Below are 9,112 nucleotides of genomic sequence, written 5' to 3'. Positions count from 1 at the left end.
ACCGGCCCGGTCGCGGGCACGCCGGACAGCCATGATTTGCTTTTCTATAGCGGGGCTACGCAGAAGCGAGTCCCACTCCTCCTTGATGAACTTGAGGTATGTCGACCCGCACTCCCAGAGCATGTGCACTAGAGTGGAGGTCTGCCCGCAGGACCTGAAGGCACCGTCGCGATAAACGTAGGGGTAAGCCTCGTGGAGAACGGACAGACACGGATATGTGCTGGTCTGTAGAAGTCTAAGCGAAACGGCTTGCACCCTATTCAACTTGGGTTGAGGGGGTGGACAGACCCTTTTAGACATGTAGAAGAATTTCTTAACCTCGTTGTGAGTAGCGGGAGCGTCCCTGTGGCAGCAGGGAGGAGGGGAGTCGGTGCTTCTTACAGAGGAAGCGCGGTCGGTGAGGTCACGCGCAGCCTCATTGAGGTTCGGGGGAGCACCCTCGACCGGCCCTACGTGAGCGGGAAACCAGTGGATTGAATGATGCGCGCAAGCATATGGACTCAAGCTGCTAAGAAGGCGAGCAGCTTGCTTGGCGATGCAACCCTTCTGAAAAGCCTGAACTGCCGTTTTGGAATCGCTATGGATCTTGGACCCACGACCGTCTAGCAGGACGAGGGCGATGTCGGCTTGTTCGGCGACTCCGGGGTCTGAAGTGCGAATCGAGCGCTATTAGAAATTGTTGTCATATCCTCGTCGGGATCCTGTCGTAGTTGTTCTATCATCATCATTGCAACTTCCACTTCAGGCTCTCATCATCCCTCCGTCATCATACTACCGTCACACGTCGATAGATCCTCCTATCTCGGCCTATCACGCCGCCTTCGTCAATAAATTGACGTCATTTCTTGTTAGTAACTATCGAAATCATGCTATCGTCATTCAATTGTTATAATGCCGCCGTTGACTTGATATCGTAGTCATTGTTTTGTCGTCACACAGACGTTATTACGCATCCTTTGTCATACCGTCATCGTCATGCCGTTTTAGTCGTGCTACCGTCATCATTCCCGTTTCTTCATCCGGTTTCGTCATGCCGTCGTTGTCGTGTAATCGTCGTCATACAGGTTTCATGATAGAGTCATGGTCAAGTCATTGTGGTCATACACTCGTCGTCATCCAATTGTCTTCATGCCGTTATTATGCCATCGTTGCTATGCATTCGTTGTCATAACGTCCTCGGGATGCCATCCCGGTCCAGCGTCATCACTGTAACTTCAACATCCGACTTTCGTCGTCCCGTCGCCGTCATACCGTTTCCGTCATGCCATTGTCGTAACGCTGCCGTTTCACCATCGTAATCACTTCACAATCGTCATTCCATTGTAGTGATGCCGTCGTCGTCATACAGTTTTCGTCGATCTATCGACGTCATGTTTAGTGCGTCATTCTAGCGTAATCATGCTGTCGTTATTCAATCGTTATTATACCGCCGTCGTTATGTCATCGTCGTCATTGCGCCGTCGTCACATATACGCTATCATGCATCGTTTGTCATACCGTCGTCTCATCTTGGTCGTGCCATCGTAGTGATTCCCGCTCCTTGATCTGGTTGTCCTCGTACTGCCATCGTCACGCCATCGTCGCCATACAGTTGTCGTCATCTCATTGTCCTCATGTCGTCTGTCATGTCATGAATATAGTCATGTATTCCATGACTATATTTCAAGAATCTACATCTTATTGACGTCATGCCGTCGTCGTTATGCGCGTTTGTCTTTCGATCAATATCATTCCTCCTCCATTTCATCTTCACTACGTCGGCGTCAAAAATCGTTATCCTGCCTCCATACTAATGGGCGACCTTGGCAAGCGAGTGTCATAGCAATGTCGGACGATACCGGAGTGTGTGGCATATAGCCGAAGCGAAGAAAGTCTCAGAATGACTACCACACGTGGTAAATAAACGTGACTTCAGCAATATGGTCTATCGCTGCAGTGCTCGATTGATATACGTATCACCCTCGACAGTCACTGTCAGATGAGTTCTGCCGCCATATTTTTTTGTTCCGAACTTCCGCGGCCAATCATATCCGCCTTGACAGCAGCTGTAATGCAGGGTAAATTTGCATGTTCTGTCTCAGTTGATTGTGTACCGAAGAACAACAGCGCCATTCGAAAAAAAAAATCATTGCGGTCACCTGCAGTGTATGATACACATACAACAGGCTGCACCACTGTGTCTGTATGATGAGCGCATGCCGTAGCCCGCTGTTGTCGTGAATTGAATTCCCAGTGCAATGAACTGAGAAAAAAGAACCCGCTGGGCATATTGCTGAGCGGCCACTAGAAACATGTTTAAAAGATGTCCCTGGAGTAGTCCTTGGCGAAGTTTAAAACTGCTTTTAGTTCGAAGAGGAGCAGCGTCTTTCGAAAAATATTTTGAAAGCGCTTCGTGTGCGCGCAGGAATTGTTGCGTTTCGCCTGCGACGCGCGGTTTTGCCGGCGCGACTGCGGCGGGGCGGCAGACATTTTGGCCCGTTCGGCGTCGCCGCAACGCTCCCCGCCAGGCGTTTCCAGGCGTTTCCAGGCATGTTCCGATGCCACGTGTCTTCATGTGCGTGTGTGAGTGTATGTGCCATTGTGCCCGAACGGCGGCGATGCGACAGCAGGGGGTCACCCTCTCCTTCCAGTCATTGTGCCCGACCAGAGGCGCTACGAGAGCCGAAGTTACCTTCTCCTCCCAGTCTTTGTGCCCGACCGGCGGCACTACGACAGTGTGCGTCACCATTAGCCCATTGTACAATCATGTGCTCGTCTATTGAGGGGTTCCTTCTTGCCCTCAACTGCGAGAGTATAAAAACAGCTGCCCCCGGACGCCAGAAGGAGGGCTCCAATTTCTTCTGTTGAGTAAAGTGCTCTCCCGTCTCTCTACTTCGGTCAACCTGACCGCCAACTCTTTGCGATGTTAAAATAAACAAGTTGTTTTGTTGTTACCAGTCGACTCATGCTTTGCCGGGACCTTCGGATGCTTCCAGTTGTACCCCAGGCCGCCAGGCCAACGCTACCCTTGGGGCTTGCGACCCAGGTACAACCACGGGCGTCAGCGCCGAGTTCCCAACAACCAATGCCATCGGTGGGAACCAAACAACTGTCTGCCAGCGGTGAGATCGCGACAACGGAGGCCAGCAGCGAAGATATGCAGTTGACTGTATGCTGAGCAGCTCAACGACGATCCGGGAGCAGTGCAACGAGCCCTGTGTGATGACTGGTTGCCTGCAGCGGAACGACTGCGCTGGACTCTTGGCTGCGAGGTTTGGTGAGTGCGGGACTTTCTTCTTCTGAGCTTTGCCAGGCTTTTGTTAGTGTCAGAAACAGAGCTGGTAATTGTGGTTGTCGTTGCTGCCGGGTTAGTTTGCGGCAAGACAATAATAGGCAGTAGAGAAAGCAGCATTCAGAGCAGCTATGGATTTGAAGTCGTTGCGCAAACCGAAATTGTTGGAGCTTGCAAGAGAGTTGGGTCTGGATGTCTCAGACAAACTAAGAAAACCTGAACTGCTAAAGGCTATTCTTGAGTTAGAGGCTGAGGATGACGAGCTGTCGGAATGCCTTGAGACCATTGAGGAGAGGGAGACTGCAAAAAGACAGGAGCGCGAACTTAAAGAACAGAAAGAGCGAGAGCAACAAGAGAAAAAAGAAGAGCGCGACCGTCAACACGCGTTGGAAATGAAGCGTCTCGAGATTGAGATGGAACGCGCTCGTAATGGAAGTCAGGCACACGGTGCAGGAGAACGCGTATTGTTCAAAATGACTGACCTGATGCGGCCGTTTAAGCTTGGAGAGGACATTGGTTTGTTCCTGGTTAACTTTGAGCGAACGTGCGAGAAGCAGGGGTTCTCTCGGGAAACGTGGCCACAGCGCTTGCTCACTTTGTTACCCGGCGAGGCGGCCGACGTAGTCGCTCGCTTGGATAGAGAGGAGGCAGAGGATTTCGACACAGTGAAATCGAGTCTTCTAAAAAAGTACCGGCTGTCAGCGGAGGCGTTCCGTCGGAAGTTTCGGGAAAATGAGAAAAGCAGAAGTGAGTCATACACAGAGTTTGCGTACAAGCTTATGTCAAACATGCAGGAGTGGCTCAAAGAAGAGAAAGCGTTCGGTGACCACGATAAAGTTCTGCAGTGCTTCGGGCTAGAACAGTTTTATAGTCGGTTACCGGAGAACGTGCGGTACTGGGTCTTGGATAGGCCAGACGTGAGTACGGTGGCTAGAGCCGCTGAGCTAGCCGAGGAGTTTGTGACGCGTCGAGCTCGCGGAGCTAAGGACGGTCAAAAGGGTGAATTTGGCTCGAAGTTTGAGAGGCCGAAGTTCACACCCATGAGAGCAAAGGGGAACACGCGTAGTGAGGATGCGAGTAGAAGCAGTGCGACCGAACCTAAGGAGACGGCGGCAGCCGAAGCCGAACGCAGAAAGCGGTTCGAGATGAGGCAAGCGCGCGTTTGTTATGCGTGCCAGAAGCCGGGTCACTTTTCGGCGCAGTGTCCGGAAACAACACCAAAAGTTGTGTTTTTTTCAATAGGCAGCACTGACGAGAACATGAAGCTTCTCGAGCCTTACATGCGAGATCTCCTCGTGAACGGGAAAGAGTGCCGGGTGCTTCGCGATTCCGCAGCTACGATGGATGTAGTTCACCCCTCTTACGTAGAACCCCATATGTTCACGGGCGAGTGCGCATGGATCAAGCAAGCCGTGGAAGCTCATAGCGTGTGTCTGCCAGTAGCAAAGGTGCTTATTGAAGGACCTTTCGGAGCGCTTGAGACGGAGGCGGCAGTGTCATCTATGCTGCCCCCCCAGTACCCGTACCTATTTTCAAACAGGTCCGATCACCTCCTGCGCGAGAAGGGGCTTTTGTTTGGTGAAGCTAGTGTTCAGGCCTTAACCAGATCGAAGGTTCGGGAGCTCGCTGCAAAGGCGGTAGTTGCGGGGCCGACGTTATCAAACAACGAAAAAGGGTCAGAGGCGCAGCAAGCTGATATTCAGAGCACGCCCGAACTGAATAAACTTGAGTCTGTAACGTTAAAGGCACCAGATACCGGAGAGGAAAATCCCGATGCGGGAAAGTTAGAAGAGCTATCTACTGATTTGCTCATCGCGCCTACGTCAGACGGACTTGATAGGTTGCTAAAAGTCAGCCGGTCGGCTTTGATAGCCGAGCAAAAGAAGGATGGTAGCCTAGAAAACATACGCTGCAATGTCAAGGAAGGTATCGCCAGGAAAAATGCGCGTTTTGTGGAACGAGGTGGAGTCCTGTACCGGAAGTATCTAGACCGCAGAGGAGTGGAGTTCGATCAGCTGATCGTGCCTCAATGCTATCGTCAGGATCTGTTGCGCTTGACGCACGGGGGTTCGTGGTCCGGACACCTTGGAGTTAAGAAAACTAAGGACCGTCTCTTGCAAGAGTACTATTGGCCAGGGTGTTTTCGGGACGCAGACCATTTCGTGAGGACATGTGACACTTGTCAGCGGGTGGGCAAACCAGGGGACAAATCAAGGGCGCCGTTGAAATTGGTACCTATCATTACGGAGCCTTTTAGACGGCTCGTTATTGATACAGTGGGACCTCTGCCGGTAACAGCCACGGGGTACAGACACATTTTGACTGTGATCTGCCCAGCTACAAAGTTCCCTGAAGCAGTGCCGCTTAAAGAACTCAGCTCAGTTGAGATAGTCAATGCACTACTGTCCATATTTGCGCGAGTTGGTTTTCCTGCGGAAATCCAATCAGATCAGGGCACAGTGTTTACTAGCGCTTTGACGACAACTTTTCTCGAAAGGTGTGGGGTAAAGCTGCTACACAGCTCAGTGTACCACCCACAGTCGAATTCCGTTGAGAAGCTCCACTCCGTCATGAAGCGCGTGTTGAGAGCCTTGTGTTTTGAACATCAAACTGACTGGGAGCTGTGTCTGCCTGGGGTGATGTTTGCATTAAGAACCGCGCCGCATGCGGCTACGGGGTTTTCGCCAGCTGAACTGGTGTACGGTCGCTCGCTTCGGTCTCCGCTTCGCATGCTTCGAGAATCATGGGAAGGCAGGGGCGACGACCCAGTCGTGGTGGAATACGTGCTTAAGCTCCTCGAACGCTTAAGAAGGGCACAGGAGTTGTCAGGTGAAGCAATGACAAAGGCCCAGCAGAGGGCCAAGGTTTATTATGATCGGACCGCCAGGGCCCGTCGTTTTGAGGTGGGCGATGAGGTCATGATATTGCGCACATCGCTAAACAACAAACTAGACGTGCAGTGGGAGGGCCCAGCGCGAATTGTTCAGAAACTATCGGACGTTAACTACGTGGTAAGTCTGCCAGGAAAGCGGAAAGCACAGCAAGTTTACCACTGTAATCTGCTCAAACCTTATAGACAAAGGGAAGCAGTGGTGTGCATGATGGTAAACGTTCCTGAAGAGCTTCCGGTCGAGCTTCCGGGACTAGGCTGAGTGACGAACAGGGAAGACACCGGTCAAGTCATTAGTGACCTTATCAGTAAAGCACCGCTGTCGCCTGAGCAGAAAACCGAACTACACCAGCTCTTACAAGAGTTTCAAGGTCTGTTCTCTGAGAGGCCTGGTAGGACTTCTGTACTTACTCATAATATAGAACTTACCTCCCCAGAGCCAGTACGATCCAAGGCGTATCGGGTGTCACCCCGCCAGAGCGATATTATGGAGGCTGAGGTAAAGAAAATGCTACAGCTCGGTGTTATTGAGGCAGGTGAGAGTGATCATACCTCCCCTTTGATTTTAGTTGAGGTACCGGGCAAGGAACCTCGTCCTTGCGTCGACTACCGCAGGCTTAATTCCATCACTAAGGATCAAATTTATCCGATCCCTAACATCGAGGAGCGCCTTGAGAAAGTTAGTAGCGCTCAGTTTATTTCCACCCTAGATCTTGTCAGGGGTTATTGGCAGGTTCCACTTACAGAAGAGGCTAGTAGGTATGCGGCGTTCATTTCACCAATGGGAACATTCCGTCCTAAAGTATTGAGTTTTGGTTTGAAGAACGCGCCATACTGTTTTTCAAGCCTCATGGATAAAGTGTTGCGGGGACAGCAAGAACTCGCTTTACCGTATCTAGACGACGTAGCGATATTCTCCGCATCCTGGTCTGAGCATATGGCACACTTGCGGGCAGTGCTAACCCGCCTGCGCGAAGCGGGCTTGACAGTAAAGGCTCCTAAGTGCCAGTTAGCACAGGCCGAGGTTGTCTACCTCGGTCACGTGATTGGTCAGGGTCGTCGCCGCCCCTCTGAAATAAAAGTGGCCGCTGTGCGAGACTTTCCGCAACCGCGCACGAAGACCGATATTCGGTCGTTCTTAGGTGTCGCCGGCTACTATCAGAGGTACATCCCCAGGTACTCTGATATCGCGGCTCCCCTGACGGATGCTCTAAGAAAGTCAGAGCCTCAAACAGTCGTCTGGGACGAGACAAAGGAAAGAGCTTTTAGCGCCCTAAAGAGTGCCCTAACAAGCCAGCCTGTGCTACGATCGCCAGACTATACAAAAGGGTTCGTTGTTCAGTGCGATGCTAGTGAGCGAGGCATGGGCGTTGTACTGTGCCAACGGGAAAAGGGAGAAGTAGAACACCCCGTCCTGTATGCTAGTCGTAAGCTGACCAGTCGTGAGCAGGCGTATAGCGCCACCGAGAAAGAGTGTGCATGTCTCGTGTGGGCCGTTCAGAAATTGTCATGCTATCTAGCCGGCTCGAGGTTTATCATTGAGACGGATCACTGCCCTCTCCAATGGCTGCAGACCATCTCTCCCAAAAATGGCCGCCTCCTGCGCTGGAGCCTCGCTTTACAACAATATTCCTTTGAGGTGCGTTACAAAAAGGGGAGTCTCAACGGTAACGCCGATGGCTTAAGTCGAAGCCCCTAACGTAGGAATCAGCCTCAAAATTGTTTGTTACTGATGTTTTTCTTCCTGAGGCAGGTTTTCTTTTAACATATTGCTTTTGTTTAGTGTTTCAAAGTGATGATATGCTTTCTAGTGCAATTTTCCAATTTGTGGACGCGTTCTGAGTGATGCTAGACTACTGTAAGGAACTAGGCAGTGGTATAAAAAGGGGAAAGAGCCTGGCAGGGCTTAGTGAGGGTTGTGCCGTGCTTGCTGACTGAGCGGTTGAGTTTCAGCGTAGTTCTAACGCTTGCCGGGAACGAGAACAAAAAATTGGAGGACGCTTAAGCTTCGCCTTCAAGAGTGGAACGCGACAGCGTTCCCGTCGACCAGCCAAGGGGTGTAAGACAATGGGCTACGGCGCAGCGACTACGCGCCCCGCATCGGACGCGGTGAGCGTCGAGCAACGCAGCGTTCGGCGCGACAACGAAATGTGCGCCTGAGCAAGCGACGCACGCCTGAGCCTTAGAAACAGCTCGTTTCTAAGGCAACACCGCGTTCACTAGAGGCGCTTTTGTACCGCTTCGAAGCATCGAACTCGTGGCTCAGTGGTAACGTCTCCGTCTCACACTCCGGAGACCCTGGTTCGATTCCCACCCAGCCCATCTTGGAAGTTGCTTTTTATTTATGAAGTGCCTGCCGTGATTTATCGCTCACGGCCAACGCCGCCGACGCCGACACCGACACCGACGCCGACGACACCGGCTTTTCTGCGACACGAGCTCCTTAACGCTATCGCGTTAAAAATGTGAACTCTCCCGAAGTCACTTTGCAGTGTCCCGTGCGAACCTGAACGAGAGAACGAGGCCTTCTCTGTGCGCTGCGCTCAAGAAACGTCGAGGGACGCCCGACTTCGGTTATGAGCATCATCGAGCGACATCCCTCCGGACAGCGGATGCAGTCCCCTGTCCATCGGGATCTCCTTCCCCCGGCGGGGCGGTCTGTTGCGTTTCGCCTGCGACGCGCGGTTTTGCCGGCGCGACTGCGGCGGGGCGGCAGACATTTTGGCCCGTTCGGCGTCGCCGCAACGCTCCCCGCCAGGCGTTTCCAGGCGTTTCCAGGCATGTTCCGATGCCACGTGTCTTCATGTGCGTGTGTGAGTGTATGTGCCATTGTGCCCGAACGGCGGCGATGCGACAGCAGGGGGTCACCCTCTCCTTCCAGTCATTGTGCCCGACCAGAGGCGCTACGAGAGCCGAAGTTACCTTCTCCTCCCAGTCTTTGTGCCCGACCG

This window comes from Dermacentor variabilis, chromosome 2, assembly GCF_050947875.1.
Source record: "Dermacentor variabilis isolate Ectoservices chromosome 2, ASM5094787v1, whole genome shotgun sequence".
Lineage (NCBI taxonomy): Eukaryota > Metazoa > Arthropoda > Arachnida > Ixodida > Ixodidae > Dermacentor > Dermacentor variabilis.
The sequence above is the reverse complement of the archived record's forward strand: the minus strand, read 5'-3'. Positions refer to the sequence as shown.